The following is a 22,160-nucleotide window of genomic DNA, read 5'->3' on the forward strand; positions in this document are numbered from 1 at the left end:
CTCCAGGAAGGACTTATTGCTATCTCTTTCATGTTTGCCTTGTACTTAAAACATTTCTCAGGCACCTGGGTGGTTCACTGGGTTAAGCCTTTGCCTCCGGCTCAGGTCATGATCTCAAGGTCCTGGGATCTAACCCCGCATCCAGCTCCCTGCTCAGCTGCCCCTCCCCTGTGCTCCTGCTCTCTCTTACTCACTCTCTTTCTCAAATAAATGAATAAAATCTTTTTTAAAAAGAAAATTTTCAACTATGGTACTTGGAACATTATATATGGTATTTACTTATAGTTCTTTCGATCAACCTAATCCATAAGGCTTTTATGGAGGATTCCATGTCTTATTGTCTTTGTAACTTCAGGGTCAAGTTCAGAAACTTGAGTATAGAAGACATTCAGCCAATAGCCACTGAACTGAATTTTAAAAAATTAGATAATTATAATGGAGTCTATTACAGAGAGTTTGAAAGTCAGGCAGAGGAATTTGGGCTTGGTGGGTAGGTTTTGGAGAGCTATTACAGGAGTAAAATCCTGTAGGATACTAACTAATCTCCCAAACTCCTCCATGAGATCTTATCAACTTGAGATCTATATATACAAAGTGATTGAAACAAGTCACTGTGGTTATGTTCTAAGCACTAGGATCCTTGATAAAACTGGAATAGCTAATGCAGCTCAGATCTGTGGCCAAAATTATTCATGCTAGCCCTCCATCTCTAAACTGAAGTTACTTCCCCAATTATAAGAGGAGATGGCAGAATCTTTGGAGGGGTGGAGGAAGGAGGCACATGGCCAGAAATCTATGCCCCAGTGTGTTTACCGTGTGAGAGGTGAAAAAAAGAGAGAGAGCGCAAAGAAAGAATGTCATTTACAGAAAGACCTGTCTAAGAAAGAGCAAGAGCCAAGAAGTAGGGCCACACATGAGGGAGGACTTTTAATATATTATCCCTTCCCATGAAAGAAACTTGGTCCAGTAGATTTTTCCAACTCTATATCCAATTAGGCTATTATCCCATAGAGAGGGCTAAGTGAGGAATGGTGTCGTCCCTCCAACAACTACTATGTCCTAGAAGGCAGAGGAAAACATCTTCATGAAAAAAAAAGACAGTGAACAAGGCTTACCTTCTGGTATTAGTGCCATCACCCCAGAAGGAGAAAGCAGAACTTTCTGCACTAATGGAAGGCTTCTATCTGTATTTCCCAATATGGTAGCCACTAAACAAGCATGGTTATTGGGTATTAAGGAGGGTATGTATTGCATGGAGCACTGGGTGTTGTACATAAACAATGAATCTTGGAACACTGCATCAAACACTAATGATGTATTTTATGGTGCCTAACACAATAAAAAAAATTTTTAAAGAGGTTATATTACATGAGAAGCAAATGTTTAACTTTAATTTTAATTAATTTAAAGTTAAGTAGCCATCGAGGGCTAATAGTAGCATCCATATTGAACAGTGCGGTTCTCTAAGAGCTTTTAAATTATTCTAACAATGGTAAGCAGAACTGAGTTAAAGCAGAGGCATTTAGGAGGGGAATAGATTAATAAAATCTACCATTCCCTTGGCACTTCCTGTGTGCGGTTGCTAACCATTTAACATGAATTAACTAATTTAATCTTCACAACAACCCAGTGAGGTCAAGGACTTCATCGTGCCCCTCTTTCACAGATAAGGAAATAGTTGGTGAATGGCAGAAGTGAAATTTTAACCCTGGAAGTCTGGCTATGCTTGGGAGGGATACCACATCGAATGTGGCAGTAATGCAAATATCAGAGGAATAGAGCAGGGGGTAAAGTCAAGATTTTGAAAGAATTTTGAAAGAATTAATAGGACATAGCAAATGAAAAAAAATGATGTGCCTACAATCATACCATCGCCAATGACATTTTTCACTCCCTATTAGGCTCACAGCAAGATTAAGGTGACATTATGGTCTATTTTCACATCTGAAAAAAGCTTTGAGAACAAAGTCCCATTAGAGAACCAAGTCACTCTATTTCTAGAGAAGTAATAGATAACAATCTAATGACAGCACAATAGATAAGACTATTACAAACTGAAGAAAGAGAACATGGAAACAGTGCTCTGTAGAAATCACCAGTAAGTAATGAGATCATTACCCAGCAGTATTTCAAGGCTTACAATAGCAAGGTTTCTCTTCATTTATTATGTAGAATCAGAGGATAAATCTTCAAATTTTAAAATAAAAGAAGACCCTAGACATGATCTTGTCCAGTCCCTTGGAATAGGTTTAAAAAATTGTACTGAACAGGCGATTTTTAAGACAACTTGAGCACAGACTGGACATTAGATAAAAGTAAAGAATCATTAGTAGTTTCATTATGTATAAAAAATGGTATTGCTATCATGTGTTTTCTTGAGTTATAAGTATTAGAGTTACATACTGTATTCTTTCAGATGAAAGATAGGATGCTTAGAATAAGAAACATAGAGCAGAGGAGTGTAGCAGATGACATAATAAGGGCTAAATGTTGACAACTGACTAAGCCAGATGTTAGAAATATAGGAGATCATTAAATGGTCTCTCTACTTTTGTGCATGTTTGAAAATCTGCATAATAGTGGTTGTAATTACAATGTAAAAATCCCTAAGGAGTTTTTAAATGGCACATAAACACATGAAAAAACATTTCACTTCCTTTGCAATAAGAGAAGTAGAAATGCTGGTTTACAGAGCCCCTGGGTGGCTCAGTGGGTTAAACCTCTGCCTTAGGTTCCAGCCATGATTCCTCATCCTGGGATCAAGCCCTGCATCTCCGCTCCCAGTAGGGAGCCTACTTTTTTTTTTTTTTTTAAAGATTTTATTTATTTCAGGGCGCCTGGGTGGCTCAGTGGGTTAAGCCGCTGCCTTCGGCTCAGGTCATGATCTCAGGGTCCTGGGATCGAGTCCCGCATCAGGTTCTCTGCTCCGCGGGGAGCCTGCTTCCTCCTCTCTCTCTCTCTGCCTGCCTCTCTGCCTACTTGTGATCTCTCTGTGTCAAATGAATAAATAAAATCTTTAAAAAAAAAAAAAAAGATTTTATTTATTTGACAGACAGAGATCACAAGTAGGCAGAGAGGCAGGCAAAGACAGAGGAGGAAGCAGGCTCCCCGCCGAGCAGAGAGCCCGATGCGGGGCTCGATCCCAGGACCCCGAGATCACAACCCGAGCCGAAGGCAGAGGCTTAACCCACTGAGCCACCCAGGCGCCCCGGGAGCCTACTTTTCCCTCTCCTCTCCTCTGTCCTCCACCAGCTCATGCTTACTCTGTCTCTCTGTCTCAAATAAATAAATAAAACCTTCAAAAAAAAAAAAAAAAAGGAAAAGAAAACAGAAATGCTGACTTACTGTCTAGGCTCTATACATTTGGCAAATATTCAAAAACTCATCAACACACTCTTTCAGCAGGAACACAGGCAAGTGGACATCTTACACGTTCACAATGGTACCAAAGGTTGCACTGTGCCTGCCAAAAGGTATTTTCAAGTCCTAATTGCAAATGTGACCTTATTTGGAAACAGGGCCTTTGCAGATGTAAATAAGTAAAGATGAGGTGTTGGGTTCCCCAGTAATGGGTCAGTGATTAAAGGATAGAGACTGATACAAAGCAAAGGTCAAGCAAAGCTTTATTTCACGCCAATCATCAAGAATCAAACAAGCCATCAAACAGACCGGTCGGGGCCGCCCCTTACAGAGAGGGCGACCCCCCCCCCAGCTTCACAGACTAGCTTTTATAAAGCAAAGGCCATGTGGTTGGGCCTGGCCATATACAGGTGGCCAAGGAGATTGTAACACACAGAGAAAGCTGCAGTCATGCTAGGTTACACACAGGTGGCCAACTGAATTACAATTTACCCTAGTAGACATTTGTACCAGCCTATCACCTTGGTCAGAATTGGTGCCCCAAAGGTACCCAAACGGTGGGGCCCATACTCCTTGGTAACTAGGGAGACAGTCTGTGCCATGTCCCCCCTATCGGATGTCTCCACCTGGCCTGACCCACCTTTGTATTTGGGCTTTGTTACCTGGGACTGGTTTCCAGGACTTGTTTTTAAGTTAGATCCCCTGGGCAGGAGGTGGGGGTGTCAATTTAAGTTTTACTGCATAAACAACAAAATGGCAGTTCAACCGGGGTGGGGCCGCTCTGACAGAATAGGCCCTTACAGAGGTCACACTGTTCTTATAAGAAAAAGAAAATTTGGACACACACCAGGAAAGGATACCAGTGAAGACAAAAGCAGAGGTTGGAGTGATGAATCCACAAACCAAGGAACCTAAGGACTGCCAACAACCACCAGAGGCTACAATAAGGCAAAGAAGCAACCACTCTTAGGATCTTTAGAGAGAGCATGACCATGTTAACACCTTGATTCCAAACTTCTACAAAAGAGATGAAGAACTTCTGGGATAATCATACAAGGAATTCCAGAGACTTACTGACAATGAAACAAAAATAACTGCTCAGGGGCGCCTGGGGGGCTCAGTTGGCTAAGTGTCTGCCTTTGGCTCAGGTCATGATCCCAGGGTCCTGGGATGGAGCCCTGCATTGGGTTCCCTGCTAGGCAGGAAGCCTGCCTCTCCCTCTCCCACTCCCCCTGCTTGTGTTCTCGTTCTCTCTTTCTGCCAAATAAAATCTTTAAAAAAATAATAATAATAAGTGATCAACATGTTTCAAAAAATTGTCCTAAGGGCATACAGCCAATGAAGAAAACACTTATTATTACTATTTATTCAAGAAAAACTACTACAATTTGATAAAAACTAGGAAACTGTGTTATTTAAGGCATGACCTACTCCCTCTCTTCCCCTCCAACCCCCAACTCAGTTTGACACTCTCAGTGGGTGTGGCCAAGAATGTGGTTTCCCTCTCCCTCGGCTGCCAATAGAGAGATACAGTATCTCACCCAGAGGGACAGGTCATTCGCATTTCTCACTCCCTCCAACTCCGAATCTAGTCAAAGCAGCTAAATTCCCAGTAGATGTGATGAGGGAACAGAAGGCAAGCTGAGGACAAAGCAGAAGCTGACACCCACACCCCCCCACACACAATCCTCCCACCCCTTATATGTGACATTCCTCAGGCACTCCTGGCTGCCCTAAAGGAAAAACAAACAGTTAAGTTCTAAAGATCACAATCCTGCAAGAAACAAGTCTCCCTCAATCTACAAATGTCTTAGCAATTTATAAGAACAAAGCATTTCTATCACCGGTTAGCTTCCAGAAGGAAATGTAAATACAATTAAATTGACAGATACTTCAAGTGGGCAGAGTGTAATGTTCCTCCAGGAAGCTCCTACTGTTAAGGCCTTACTAGAGGGGTAAACAACCTTCACTTGACAATGGCAAGGCCTCCTGTATCCAGTGAGTCTCCTTTAGCATATGAAAGTTATTTCTGAAAGTTGAATCTCCCTTTTTCCTTAACTCTCCCAACCCCATAGTATATAATCCGACACCCCTCACAACCCTAGAGCAGCAGCTCTTCCTACCCACTGGTCCTCTCCCTGTGCTTTAATAAACCGCCATTTTGCACCAAAGACATCTCAAGAATTCTTTCCTTGGACTCCACCCCCCGAACCTCACCTATATGCCAAACCACATCTAATGCAGCCAAAATGTCAGTAGTGTAGGGGCCACTTTTAAGCAAACAGACTTGAGCCGTGTGATGTAGAAAGGGCACATGGGGACCCCATGGCTGAATCCAGACAGGGCCCTCAAGTGACCACATCAAAATATCCACAGGCCCTAACTGACCAGGCACAGATAACCAGGCAAAGACAGGAAAATACAGAGAATTCCATGCATTGCCGTACCTCCTCATCTTACCCCTTGAAAACAGCCCCTACTCACTACCTCCTGGCAGAGACCGTCTCCTCTGCGGTACTGCTCACCGCTCCCTTGCGGTGTCTTCAATAAACTTCTATCTCCTTTGTTTGGCCTCGGGGGAATTCTTTCACCTCCTGAGCCAATGACTTCCACTGCCCATTGCCCCACATTTGGGGGCACCCACCTGATCCAGAGACACCCCATTTAGACACAAGAAGATCCCTTCTTCTACCCAACATCCAAGACAGAGAGACAACACGTGCAACAGACCAAGAAAACTAGGGCTCAATCATCCTCTCACCAGCTTATTGCAGGTTCCCAATCAGAAGAAACAAGCCAAGAAGATCAGACTATGCCACCTTGTCCAGCTCCCAAAATAGTGACTCAAAGATATTACGTTCCACTCCCCCGCAGTGACTCATAACAATAATTCTAAAATTCTACACAAAGGAACTGGCTTTATCTGAAACAGAGGGTAGAGAAGTTCAAGCCTCAGAACACTCTCAAAAACAATAGCTTCTTAATTAAGAACTAGAAGTCATAGGCCAGCTAATCCACCAGGCAGAAACAGGGAAAAAGCTAAGAGTCCTCCTGAGGTTAGAGCAAACCTCCAAGACGGGCCTCAAAAACTACCTTGTTCAAATTTAATTGGATCAGAGTGTGGAGCAATTTATGCCCCGGGGACATTGTCTAGAAGAATAGAGCAATCATCTGGCAATTAGTGGGGCCCAATACCTTGCTGCAGTAACAAATGAGGACAAGAGCGTAACAGAAAGATCAGGAAAAGAGAAATCCCAGAGTGACCGTGCACATACCCAAGGCTGCCCTCTAAGAGGAGCAAAACCAAATCTTCCCATTATGGGGGATATGTAATTCACTAAGACAGTCTAGCCAAGTTGTTAAACAATCAAGCAAACAACAAAATGAAGTCCCAGAGGCGGTGGAGAATCAGAATCTAGGGTGGTCTAGTTTTTAACAAAAAGTTATGAGACATGCAGGGAAGCAAGAAAGTGACCCAGACATGGGAGCTGGTGGGGAAAAGAAGGAAGGATGGAGGAGGGAAGAGGAGGAGAGGGAAGAATGGGGAAAAAAGGGAAAGAAAAGACAAAAATCTGTGAGGTGGTCAGATACGAAATGCAACAATGACATCAAATTTGCCTTTATAAATATGTTTTAAGAACAAAAGGCAAACATACTTTAAGATGTAAAGGAAGCTATGATGAACATGTTTCATCAAATTGAGAACATGGAAGAAAATTATTTAAAAAATTAAAAGAACCAAATGCAAATTCTAGCATTAAAAATTCAATAACCAAAATTTAAAAATCACTAAAGGGACTCAACAGTATATATGAATGTCAGAAGAAAGAATTAGAAAACCTCATGATAGATTGATGGCAAATAAACAGTCCAAAGAACAAAAAGAAAAAATAGGAAAAATGAACAGAGCTTCATTAAAAAAATTTAAAAATGAGGAACAGAAGTAAACTACAACATAATAAAGGAGATATATGAAAAACCTACCGCTGAAATCATTCTCAACAGTGAAAGATTAAAAGCTTTATCCTCTAAGATAAGAATAAAATAAGAATGTCCACTTTTGCCACAGTATTAGTAGTCCTAGAGAGAGCAATTAGGCTCCTTTCTAAATTGAAAAGGAAGAACTAAAATCATCTCTATTCATAGAAACATGACCTTATATGCAGAAAACCTCAAATGTTACACACACCCATACACATACGCACACACAAAACCAGTTAGAATTAATAAATGAATTCAGTAAAGTAGCAGGATATAAAATCAACAAACACAAAAAATCAGTTCTAGGTTTCCATATACTAACAATGAATCATCCAAATAGTGAATTATGAAAATAATTCTATCTATAACAGCATTAAAAAGAATACATTTTAGAATAAACTTAAACAAGCAGGCCAAAGACATACATTGAAAACTATAAAACATTGCTGAAAGAAGATAAAAAAGAAACAGGGCTCCTGAGTGACTCACTCAGTTAAGCATCCAACTCTTAATTTTGGCTCAGGTCAAGATCTCAGGTTTGTGAGATCAAGCCCCATGACTGGCTTCGCAGATGCTTAAGATTCTCTTCCTCTCCCTCACCCATCCCCCTTACTTGCACACATGCATGGATGCTCTAATAAATAAATAAATAAAAGACACCAAAAAATGCAAAGACATCCCATGTTCATGGACTGGAAGACTTAATTCCATAGTAGTCAAAGCTATGTACACATTTAATGCAATCCCAGTCAAATTTCTAGTGGATTTTTTTTTCAAAAATAGAAAAATCCATCCTAAATTCATATGAAATTTCAAGGGGCTTCAATTAGCTTAAATGGTCTTGAAAAACAAGAAAAAAATTAAAAGCTTCATACTTCCTGATTTCAAAACTTATCACAAAATTGCAGTAATCAAGACAGTGTGGTAATTCCATAAACACAGACACACAGACCATTAAAATAAAACAGACTTCCCAGAAATAAACTCTCACATCTATGGTCAAATGACTTTTGGCAAGGGTGGAAGACTATTCAATGGGTAAAAGATAGTCTTTTCAATAAATGAGGCTGTGAAAACTGGATTCCACATGCAAAAAAATAAACCCTTACTTTGAACCATATATAAAAATCAATACAAAATCGATCAAAGACCTAAATGTAAAATCTAAAGAAAGAAGAAAACAGAGGGAAAACTTTGTGACACTGCATTAGGCAATAATTTCTTGAATATGATAACCAAAGCATTGGCAACAAAAGAAAAATAGATAAACTGAACCACAGAAAATCAAAAACTGCATCAAAGGACCCAATTAACAGAGTGAAAATGCAACCCACAGAAGGGGAATGGGGGTGGGAGAGCAAATCCTCTATCTGATAAGGAGTAATATCCAGTATATGTAAAGAACTCCTAGTATTCAACAACAAAACACAAGCAACCCTGTTCAAAGTTGGACAAGGGACTTAAACAGACACTTATCCATTGATGATATACAAATGGCCAACAAGAGACAAAAAAACAAACAAACAAACAAACAAAAAATGGCCAACAAGCATGTAAAAAATGCTTAAAATCTCTCATCAGGGAAATGCAAATCAAAACCACAAAGAGATACCACCTCACACCTACTAGAATAGCTACCATCAAAAAAAATAATAATAATAATATGTGTAATTGACAAAAGTGATAAATAGAAAATTCAACAGTAAGAGCTGGAGACTTTGATACCCCATCTTCAACAATGGCTAGAGCATTACAATTAGTAAACATCAATTTAATAATTAAATCAAGCAAGGATCATCCATAGATAATAAAACCATTGGGTGTAATTTGTTGGAAAATAAAATACTTACATGGGCTCAAAGAATGACTCCTGTATTTCTTATTAACTAAAAAGGGAAAAAGGTACTTTGTGCATTGGAGAAATCTGGTAAGTACCAACTCAACCATCTAGTCACAATAATACCAACAGTGAGACAAATTTGTATTATATGCCTTCTAATGGGATGCAATAAGAAAAACATAATGTCATTTATGGAGCATTCCTTTGCCAAAAAATGATTTGCTTGAATCTACTGCTCAGAAAACAGTCAGGTTAATTTCAAATTGAGGTACTATCTACAAAACTACTAGCTTAAACTCTTTAAACTTACCAATATTACAGGGGACAAAATACTTCTGTAGATTAAAAGAAATGAAAGGGGCAGGACAACTAAATGCAATAAATGATGTTTGTTTAGACCCAAAATGGGGAGGGAAATGCTCTAAAGGACATATTTGGAGCAACTGTGAAAACATAAATATAATATTTCTATATTAATGTTAAATATCTTGACAGACAAGGAAGGTGGCTATGAAATTACATAAAAGAATATTCTAAGTGATATATGGCAGCATATTTAGCATGTCATGTCTGCCACTTATTTTCCAATGGTTGAGAAAAAAAAATTATAAAGACATAGAAATACACATATGGGCAGAAAATAAAATAGAAATGAAACAAATGTGAGGAAAATGTTATCTATTGGTGAGTCTAGAGAATTATATGAGTGGTGACTATATTTTTCTGAGGGGCTGAAATTTTTCAAAATGAAAGGACCGACTGGGTGACTCAGTCAGTTAAGTGTCTGCCTTTGGCTCAGGTCAGGATCTCATGGTCCTGGGATCAAGCCCCACATGGGGCTACCTGCTCAGTGGAGAGCCAGCTTCTCCCTCTGCCTCTCCCCACCACTCCTGCTTGTGCTCCCACACAATCACTCTCTCTCTCTCTCGCTCTCTCTCAAATAATAAGGTCTTTTTTCTTTTTTTTTTTTTTTTTTTTTAAGAACTGGGGACAGGAGGGATTGAAATCTTAGAAAAGTAGGGACTTCTCCTGAGGCCCCAGGGAAAGGGGAAGCATTAGCATAAATTCTTCAGCTTTCCAGCAGAGAAATGTACACACTGTACCACTAACCTCCCTAAATATCCACGTTTTATAGTTCTTTTTATCTTCCATGGTACATTCTACATCAGGGTTTTCCTTAACAAAATGGCAGAATCAAGTAAAATGGCAAATTTGCATACTTGTTGATGTTTTCAGTGCACACCCAGAAACTATAGTTTAAATTTCAAGCCAGTCCGTAAACTTCCTGGCTCAAATATTTTGAATACCAGTAAGATAAGTGTTCGTCTTTCAACCCAAAGCCTATAACAAAATGTCTCTTTTCATGCCAACTACTGAGGTTTCCAGACAGGAATGAGTGCCCACATAAATAAAGCATGGAGAAATAAAAGGTTTTCCTTAGTGTTAAAATTGTATAAATATGTAAAAATATACATTGAACAGCAACATGTGAACTCCTTCTGGAGACAAGTCATACCTTATCTCTCTGATCCTAAACACTAAACACTGTCGGCACTAAACACTGTCAGACATACAGTAAAAAATCGCATTTCACTATTATTTGGTAATGAAACCTATAAAATTCAGAGTACTAAATTCAGAGTACTACAGAAGCTAACATTCTATCAGTGTGGAACACAGGTAGACAGACCTCCAATATACACCATCATAGTTTTATGTTATCATGAGCCTGTTTTTCCCACATTTACAAAACATACCAGCTTGCCTCTGCCTAAATTTACAGCTAACATTGATTTTCTAGAGGATGGCTGGCATTTTTCTTGGGGAAAATATATATGAATAGGTTATTTCTCTTCTTCGGGTCTGCCTGACCACTGTTCTTCAACTATTCAGCCATCCTGACCTTCCCTTGCCACCACCACCAGCTTTGTTAATCACTGCTATTCATTCGCCATATTAGGGTGTAGCCCTTTCTCACTTTTTCTGAAACCTACTTCTCCTCTTCCTCCTAATCTCTGTAACCATATTTTCTTTCTTCCACACTGCCTCCAGCCTCTTCTCTGTTTTTTCTGTCCTGCTTTTGGTCTTTCCTTCTCCTATTCTTTCTTCTCAGCTACTCTTTCTTCACAACAGGGAGATTGGATGAGCCTGACTTCACCTTATTTGCATACAAACTCATATACATACCTACACATCCTATCGCTATCTCCCTGTTAATAAGCTAAATTACTATTCCCTACCACAAATTTGTATGTTGAAGTCTTAACCCCTAGTACCACAGAATGTGACTAACTGTAGAGACAGGATCTTTAAAGAGGTAATTAAATTAAATGAGGTAATTAGGGTGGACCCTAATCCAATAGGACAGGTAATTTTTTAAGAAGAGATTAGGAGACCGGCCATCTACAAGCCACTTAGAGAAGCCTCAGAAGAAACTAACCCTGCCAACACCTTGACCTCAGACTCCCAGCCTCCAGAACTAAGAGAAAACAAATTGATGTATTATGCACAGTTTCTGGTTGTTTATCATGGCAGTTCTAGCAAACTAATATACTCTCCAATCCTAGCCCACAAGAATCTCATGGTGCTGTCAATGGATGGCTAAACTGGCTCAGGCTACTCTGTCTCTACATTGTTCAATTCCAGCCTTGCTTTTTTGTTACAGTCCTTTAGCTCCATCCTGAGATCATGAGTCCTAAGCCCATGGGACTGGATATATGACCCAATATATGTATAAGCAGCTATCTACCCAATACCATTGGCTGGGCACTGGAGATTCTACCTCCCCACCTTCAATATTCTCCTCTAGCTCTATTGCATCTTTCCTGTTAAAACACTGAAGACAGAGTTTCTTTTTTTTTTTAAGATTTTTTTTTAAATTTTTTATTTGAGAGATACAGGTATAAGCAGGGGGTGGGAAGAAAAGCAGAGGGAGAGGGCCAAGCAGATTCCACACTGACCACAAAGCCTGACATGGGGCTCTATCCCATGAGCCTGAGATCATGACCTGAGCCAAAAGCAAGAGTTGGAGGCCCAACTGACTGAGCCACCTTGGTGCCCCTGATGACTTGAGTTTCAATGCAAATGTTACCTAATAAAAGAGCAAGTCATTTGGGACATTTCAGCTTGCCCAGAATTAGTCTATCATAAGGTCAAAAAAATATAGCCCGTAGGCCAAATCCAGTTGGCTTTTTGAAAAATAAATTTTTATTAGAACACAGTTACATTCATTCATGTACAATCTGTTGCTGGTTTTGCACGGCAACAGTAGTATGAAGTAGCTACAAAAGAAACCATATACCCCATAGAGCCTAAAATATTTACCATCTACTTCTTTACAGAAAAAGTTGGTAGACCCCTGATCTAGAGGACTCGAAGCTCCTCTGGTCAGGGGGTAGGGGTTGTGTTTGGGAATGAATGGGTGATACCTAGGGGATATTTCCCTATGAGTAAACCAGCTGGTGACTTTATGAGCAAAGCAGTAATGGGTCCACTGCAGCTGTTAACATTTTGTCCCAACTTCTGTGAACTTTCCATTGTCCTAATATAAAGTATCTCAGAAGATACTTATTTCTGCCTTTCAACCTTATCTATCATGACTCTCTCCTTCTACAAAACCAGAGTAAAGGCTGTCCTATTGCCATGCTTTGTAGTTTCCAACCTTCCTGTCTGTCCACAGTGTTTCCTCTGCAAAATTACTTAGCCTTAGGTCCCATCTTGCACAGTTCCTCACAAGAATTCTCTCGAGTCTACTTTGGAACCCTGCAGCACATTCCTTTTGGATTGCAAAGTGCTGACCTCCGTTTTCACGTATGTGCGCTTCACTCTGTTACTGGACTGCGAGCTCTTGGGAGACGGGGGCAAAGGTCTTATTCCAACCTTGTGTCCCCTAAAAGAGCTTCATGTTTTTCATGTAATAACTGTGGCATAAAGCCTTCTTCAATTGTTAACCACATTTCTGCATGGTGACTCACAAAATAATGCTTCTGATTGCCCAGATGGTGGTCTGGAAGTACGCTACATACTAAAAAGTGAAATTGAAAGAGTAGGAAAGTAATTTAATACAATGATATTTTTGTCCAGCCACACTTTTAGTACACAACATAAATCAAAAGATAATAGTAAGGCCTACGTTTTAGGAAAGGAAAGGACCTTTTTTCTGACTTAATTTTCAAAATAGAGTACATGATCCCTCATTTAGAGATAGAGTCTGAAAAATCTGTAAAGCTTTCATGAACTTTTGTGTCCTAGCTATCTTGGTTTGGGCTGTCCAGAAGACGACCCTGAGGCAAGGTTTTAAGTGCAAGGGGTTTATTGCGGAAGTCACAGGAAAACAGCAAGGAACTGGGAAGTGAAGCAAAGAAGGAATGGGGAGAAGCTAAAAAAGGGCGTTGACTTGGGGCTAGCGTACTGCATGACTGAAGCTTCATTCTGCTGCAACAACTAGGGAACCTAGGTAAAAATGCTTCCGTTATCCCGCCCAATGGACCAAGAGAATTAGGGGATCTCTACACCAACTCCAGTCAGTGGTTGAGGGCTGCTCCCAGGGTATGTTTCTTTCCAGGCCCTCTGAGCCCACTGAATAGAAAGCATAACCCAATGGCAAAGAAGAAAAAAAGCTCTAGGGCAATTAGGTGCAGGTACTGGCAGTTGAAGAGCGTCAGGCCTTGCAGTGACAATGGCAAGCATTGACATCATCTTCTAGTCTAACTTGGAGTATTTCATAAATGCTCATTCATTCATTGAGCATGTAACTACCGGGGCCTCTGTCTGTGTCTCAGGCACAGGGTTGGATGTTAGGGAACAGTGGTGAACAAAGGCTGACCTTGTAGCCACACTGATTCAGCCTATATTCTAGTGGGAAAAGAGGATAACAAACACCAAATAAGATTACAGACTGGAAGAGATAATTTGAAGGTAAGAAACAGGCTGCTATAATAAAGAATAATTGGAGTATGAACAAATTTAGTGTGGTCAGAAAAGACAGACTCCAAAATATGACAGCTGTAACAGGTGAAACTAGGATTAATTTTCTTGTTTCAAAGGAAACTAAGACAGATCCTTTCTCCCTAGGTAAATGGGAGTTTACAGAGACTCAGGACCCTTGGGTGTTATCATCAGAAGTAAGTCAAGATGCTACCTCCTTGTCTTAGTTTGTTGGGACTGCTCTAACAAAAATACCCTAGAGTGGGTGGTTTTAACAATGAACATTTATTTCTCACGGTTCTGGAGTCTGGGAAGTTCAAGGTCAGTGACTTGGTGTCTGGTGAGATCCTGCTTCCTGGTTGACCGCCATCTTTTCATTGTGTCCTCACATGCTGGAGGAGTGATGGAGCCCTCTGGGGTCTCAACTAGGGGCACTAATCCCATTCGTGAGAGGTCTACCCTCATGACCTAATCACTTCCAAGAGGCCCCACCTCCAAATACCATCATCTTGGGGATGAGGTTTCAACATATGAATTCTGGTGATGGATACAAACAAACTCTTAGTGGAGAAGAAGAACCACCACCAAAATGAGGGTAATCATATCGATGCAGATAAAGGGGATATTAAGTGGCAAGACAGGGCATAACACTCTAGTAAAAAGGTATTATCCATCCAGCACAACCAGTTTCCTATAGTCCTCCAACATCTTAATTCTTCAAATATCTTTTGAGTGGGCCACCATCATCCCTACCAATTTTGGGCAAAGGGTAGAACAATATTTTTGAATATTTTAAAGCCCAGGACCAACTCTCAAAGAAGCGTGAAAGCTGATCCCAACTGAATTACACCGAACTGAACCTGACGTCCTAAAAAACTGAAGCACCATGTGGTAGTTGAACACCTATCATTACACTCTTGAATTAAATCAGAATTCTGAAGGTCTATACAATGACACAGAACTTTAAATAGGTAACCATCTTTGCCTCAAAGATACATCTTTCGTGGCTAAGCAGTGACTTATAAGCCAGATGAAACACTATCAGGTTATTAAAACAAATTGTAGCTGACTTGGTGAATAAGCATATTCCTCCCTTGCTGGGGAAGAGAAAGCAGGCCTCTGCTGCAAAGGAGCCTCAGTGACGGTCTCCTCCTGGCTAAAAAAGAACCAAAATGTATTACTAATGTGTCAGCACACTAAGGTATGCTGAAACCCTTAAAATGGCTTCTTTCTCAAAAACAGATCTCATTACTCTGTGGTTAAAACACAATTTCTTCCTGTAACTTCACAGGGTCCTTTATTTTTTCCAGTAAGATAGTTGGCAGGTTAGAGGTCTGTTCTCACTACGCGATCAGGGATAAGGTTCAGCTCTGCCTTGGTCAGCCCCCATGCACAAATCTGGGGCTCCTAGGACTTCAGTGTGGTGAAACACAACTGGGCAAAGGAGAAGACCCAGGGATGAAACTCAAGCACCACTAAACTAAGTAGCCTTGGGTTTGCCACTCAATCTCTCTTAGGCTTCCTCTGTAAAACAGAAATAATAATGCAAATGTTGTAGGAAAGAAGTAAATTTGCCTAGTGCCTTGTCTGGGGCAAAAAGTTATTCAATTAACATTGTCCAATAAATATTGAGACTGAAGGACAACCACTTTAGACAAAGAGTTGCATTCATTTCTAAAAGAATTCTAACCAGACCTCATTTTCTTACTGCTATAAGATAGGGAAAGCTCTTATTCTGTTTTTATATGAGTAGAGTTCTATCTATCTCATCTGTCTTGACATAAACCCACCAGGGTCAGTGTATCTTATATTCACTGTCTGCTTGGATATTACATGTCCATGTGTACTAACCAGCCTCTAAGATGATCTCCAGTGATTCCTGTGTCCTGGTATCCATGCCCTTGTGGAGTTCCCTCCATGTTGACTAGGACTGACCTGGACAGCCAAGAGGATACTGTGGAAATGGTAGTGTGACAAGGCTGGTTCACAAATGAAGGTGCAGGTTCAGCTTGGCTCTGTCTTGGATTACTTGTTCCAGAGCAAGCCAGCTGCCATGGCGGGAGGCCACCCAGCAGCCCCCTGGGGACGTCTACATGCTGAGGAACACTAAGCGGGACTAACTTGCCAGAAATACAAGTGAAATCACCTTGAAAGCAGATTCTCCAGTCCCAGTCAAGCCTTCTGATAACCACCTCTCTGATCATCTTCCTGACTAAAATCTCTCTAAGCCAGAATCAGCTAAGCCACTCCTGAATTCCTAACCCATAAAAGCCAAAAGAAGATAAAAATTTTTTTAAATTTTTAAGCCACTAACTTTCAAGATAATTTGCCACTCACTCAACAAAAGAGAACTGATAAACCATTTATTACTTCAACCAGCAAAATCAATGTTTGTTTTCCATCAATAGTGAGGGATGTGTACCAATGATGCAAAGCAATTCAGAATATAACTGTATTTGAAATGATGTAAAAGTCACGTAAGAGGGAAAAGATCATAGTTGCTTCATCCTGTTCCTCCGGGCTTTGTCAGAAGGCAGAAAGCACTGATCTTTCATCATCACCAAATAGAGAATTTCCAAACATTCACAGCCCTATTAATAACATTTACATATCTTTACTATGATTTTACACAAAATTCTGCCTCCAACTATCTTTAGGAAGAGCACAGAAACCAGTTAAAACACCAGATAAATCACTCAGTAGCTGCATGACCTTGTAATTGTTACTTAAGTCTTCCGGAGCTCCTACTCATCTACAAAATGTAATTCAGTTCACATCATACAGAACTATTGTGAAAACCAGGATATAATTCATAACACAAATTATATGTTCCATGAGTAGAAGCAAATACCATCATTACCTCCAAAACCAACATAAGAGTTCTTGCATTCGATAATGCCTTTGCTTTTGAAACTTGCAAAGATTAAATAAATTGATAATATTCATTGTCAGTGAGGCTTCAGAAACACGCTTCTTTTCCCCACTGTGGCTGGGAATAAAACTGGTATAACATTTTGGAGGGAAGACATGTCAAAAGCCATAAGAGATGATGTCCTTTCACTTAGCAATTCTGTAACTAAAAATGTATCCTAAGAAAGTAGCTGGGAATGTGCCCCCCACTGTATGTAGAAGACAGACAGTCACAGGAATGTCTAGTGACTGTCCACTATAAAGAAAATTAAGCATAACTGAAATTTCCTCAGAATTGATTGATTTGACCAAATTTTAACCTAACTCAAAAGAAAACCCCTGCATAGACTTGCCAGCAATCCAAGACCTAGGAGACCTGACTTACAAGATGATTTGGATCAGAGACTTCTGGTTAGAGTTTGGTGACCCGAACATGTGTTTTTCTTCTTTATCCCTCAAAGATCCATTAAAATAATATTAAAATATGAAAAGGGTAGAGGTACCTGGTTGGCTTAGTCAGCAAAGCATGCAATTTTTTTTTAATTTATTTTTTATTTATCTTCAGCATAACAGTATTCATTATTTTTGCACCACATCCAGTGCTCCATGCAATCCATGCCCTCTATAATACCCACCACCTGGTTCCCCCAACTTCCCACCCCCTGCCATTTCAAACCCCTCAGATTGTTTTTCAGAGTCCACAGTCTCTCATGATTCACCTCCCCTTCCAATTCCCCCCAACTCCCTTCTCCTCTCTAACTCCCCATGTCCTCCATGCTATTTGCATGCAGGTTTTTGATCTCAGGGTTCTAAATTTGAGCCCCATGCTAGGTGTAGAGGAATACTTATATTCTTTTTTTTTAGGAGGGTTTTTAAATTTTTCTTCAAGATTGTATATTTTGCTGAACAACATGAGTAAGTAATATTCATAACACTCTTTGTTAGGTTTTGATAAGAGGAGATTTATAAAATTAAATACAACTGAATATGAAAATGCTATATTGTAGTCAATGCTAAGAAAAGGAGAAAAACCATTTTTATGTAATTAAGAACTTTCTAATTTTTTTATGTAATTAAGAATTCGCAAGTTACCAAAGACATTATCAAGATGTTTCCACTTTTAGAGAAAAGCATCATCCGTGAACATTGGGGTACAGATGGCCCTTCTTTTCACTACAGCTCTATCTTTGAGGTAAATACCCAGTGTGCAATTACAAGGTCATAGAGTAGCTCTATTTTTAATTTCTTAAGGAATCCCCATGCTGTTTTCCAAAGTAGCTGCACCAACTTGCATTCCCACCAACAGTGTAATAGGGTTTCCTTTCTCCACATCCTCTCTAATGCATGTTGTTTACTGTCTTGTTACTTTTGGCCATTCTGACTGATGTCAGGTGGTATCTCAATGTTGGAAAGAGCCAAGATGCCCTTCAACAAATGAATGCATAAAAAAGATATGGCCCATATATACAATGGAGTATTATGCCTCTGTTAGAAAAGACAAATACCCAACTTTTGGGTCAACATGGATGGGACTGAAGGAAATTATGCTGAGTGAAATAAGTCAAGCAGAGAGTGTCAGTTATCATATGGTTTCACTTACTAGTGGAGCATAAGGAATAACACGATGGACATTGAGAGATGGAGAGAAGTGAGTTGGGGGAAATTGGAGGGGGAGACAAACCATGAGAAACTGTGGACTCTGAGAAACAAACTGAGGGTTTCAGAGGGGCGGGGGGTGGGAGGGTTGGGTGATCCTGGTGGTGGGTATTAAGGAGGGCATATATTACATGGAGCACTGGGTGTGGTGCACAAACAATGAATCTTAGAACACTGAAAATAAATTAAATTTAAAAATAAATAAATAAATTAGAGCAACTTTTTAAAAAAGCATCCTCCAAATATCTGTTCATTTGGTAATGTCATTTGTGGGAGTAAATGAATTTTAAATCACCTGATGTAATTACAAAGGAATGTACATATTAATAAAAGTTTATATCTGAACCTCATTTCATACAAGAAAAAACCTTTTCTATAATTCAGTCTTGTTTAAAACATTATTTAATTCATTTGCACTTTATTGTTTTTTCTTTTTTTTCCTTGACTTTGTTTTCTTTTTTTTAATTTTTATTTAAATTCCAGTTAGTTAACATATAGTGTGATACTGGTTTCAGGAGAACTGGTTTCAGAAGATTTAGCACTCACATACAACACCCAGCACCCATCACAGCAAGTGTCCCCCTTCCTCCCCACCACCCACCCACCTCCCCTCCATCAACTCTCAGTTTGTTCTCTAACATTAAGAGTCTCTTACAGTTTGCCTCCCCGTCTAAAACATAAAATCTTAAAAAAAAAAAAAAATGAAAAGAGTATAATCCCACAATAGAAAGGAAAATTAGGGGATGACATACATGAATGCAGAATTTCAACAAATTTGAAATGTAGACTATAGGGGTGCCTGGGTGGCTCAGTGGGTTAAAGCCTCTGCTTTGGGCTCAGGTCATGATCCCAGGGTCCTGGGATCGAGCCCCACATCGGGCTCTCTGCTCAGCAGGGAGCCTGCTTCCTCTTCTCTCTCTGCCTGCCTCTCAGCCTACTTGTAATCTCTGCCTGTCAAATAAAAAAAAAAAAAAAATCTTTAAAAAAAAAAAGAAGAAAGAAATGTAGACTATAATATACATGAAAACTGTGAGATTAGAAGAAAAACCTTTGGAAGGCTTCTGGACTCAGAGATGAAAGGTCCAATAAGGTATGGAAGTAAGAAGTAGAGATCAAAACAAGGAGGGCACTGGGCTGCTTGGGTGGCTCAGTTGGTCCGGCATGGGACTCTTGGTTTCAGCTCAGGTCGTGACCACAGGGTCCTGGGATCAAGCCCAAGTCAGGCTCCCTGTTCAGTGGGGCCTCTGAGGATTCCCTCCTCCGCCCCTCCCTCACCCACATCCACTCTCGTATTCTCTCTCTCTCTCTAAAATAAATAAATCTTAAAAAGAAAACATCAAGAGGAGTACATTAAGATCTGTAAGCACTGCAGTAGCCTCCTTACTCACAAACTCCAATCTTAACAGGCATCCTAGAATATACTTACAGGCAAAAATTCCTTCTACTGGTCAGGATAGCTTTTGAGGGTGTGTGTGTTAGGACCTCCAGAAAATGTAGTCCTTCTTCACACCCTGGCAGCGACTCTCCCTATGAAATCGCTTCCATTCAACCCAAAGAGAAGTCCTTTGTGTTGGTGACCACTCTAGCTGCTTATAGATCTTTTCTTAAATGTAAGACTAACTAGATTTTCAAGAACAAAATATACATCATCAAAGAGGATAAAGACAAACAGAAAAAAAAAAAAAAAAAAAAAAAAAACCAAAAATGATTCCAGAGGAATAGGGAAGAAAAGAGAACTTTTAAAGTCCCTAGCTGATACCCTCTAGGAGACTCAAGGAGTTATTACTTTCGTGGGATAACAGCACATTATTATGGAAAGGAAACACCACAGAGCATGCAAGAATCCTTCAATATTAAAATGATGGCTGCAAGTACTAGAGGACTCTGACTTTTCGTTCAGAACCCAGAAACAGTCAAAAAGAGAGATTAAAATTTTGACTATATGAAAAATTTTAAATATCTGAATTTTAAAAAAGCACTATAAGCAAAGTAAAGAGAAAAATTGCAAGCCGGAAGAAAATATTTACAACATATATCACAAACAAGAACTCCTCTCTCTGTTATCTTAACCACTTTTCACTATCAAGAAGAAAAAGGCCAAAACACATAGAAAAAATGGGATAAAGAGACAACACATAGAAAAAGAAAGGCAAATGACCTTGACACCTACGATAAGAACCTCAATTTCACTATAATTTTAAAAATACACATTAAAACACACTGAGATGTCATGTCTTTTGTCATTCTTATGGAAATGGTGAAAATTTAAAAAGTTGGCAACACACTCAATTAGCAAAACTGAAGAGAAACAAACACTTTCATACAGTTCTGATAAGAATAGAAAATGATACAGTCCTATGGAGAAATACTTTGTAAAACTATAATAAAAATATATACCAATTTACCCTTTGACTCGGTAATTTCACTTCTAGGATTCCACCTGAAGAGATACAAACAATAAATGTTCAAAATGGTGATTCACTGTAGTATTTGCAACAACAACAAATATTAGAATCAATCCCAACGTCCATTAGCCAAAGATAGGTGGAACTATGGTGCCCCCACCCAGTGGAGAATGAGCTTTAAGAACAAATCTGGAAGGACTTCCAGGATGTAAGACTTAGTGAATAAGCAGGGTACAGAGCAGTATATATGTGTGAAAATGAATAAAGAAAATTTCATTCAAAATGGAGAAAGGGAAGAATTCTTACCCCCCGTGGCAGTGAATATTGGACAGCGTTAAGCAGGAAGTAAGAAGATTTCCTCTCAATCTGTCCTTCCTGCACCCAGTGAGAAATGCCACCATTCAGAACCCTCATTTTCCTCCAAAGCACTTTTGTTCAGAGCAACCCCTTCCAACTTGTTCCTTTCCTCCATGAAGGGACGCTCTCCTCCTTTGTTCTTGGACCTTGTCTATGGTTTGCCATAGTTTGTGTGTCCCCAATTGCAATTCCTCTGCTATTCTCAGATAAACTCATCTGCCTCTCAGTAACCTTTGTCATTCAATGTTTAAGGTTGACCTAGGTTACACTACTTTTTACACAGAGAACACACTACCTCTATATAAGAGAAAGAATGTTCGTACATGCATGCATATGTGTTTGATTAATTTTGTCAAGATGGTCAACAATACATTGACTAATAAAATTATTACCTCAGGGGGGTAGGTATAATGGGTTTGAAAGACTTGGGATGGAAGGAAGTCTTCTTTGAGTAAAGATTTTTATGCGAGACCACATGTTTCAGTCATAGTTTGGTCAGGAGACAAAAGCACGCCGGTCGTTTGAACAGAGGGGATTTAATACAAAGCATTGCTAACTAGGTATAAAGTTGTTAACTAGATGGCTGCAAGGATAAAAACAAGAGCATAAATGTATCAGAAAGACCGTGCCCACAGGAAGCAGCTACCACCTTTAGGGTAAGAAGATAATGAGCAGATGCTGGAAATATTAAGACTTAGAAATTCTTAAACTTTCAAAGCTTCGCT

The sequence above is a fragment of the Mustela erminea genome, chromosome 12 (assembly GCF_009829155.1).
Source record: "Mustela erminea isolate mMusErm1 chromosome 12, mMusErm1.Pri, whole genome shotgun sequence".
Lineage (NCBI taxonomy): Eukaryota > Metazoa > Chordata > Mammalia > Carnivora > Mustelidae > Mustela > Mustela erminea.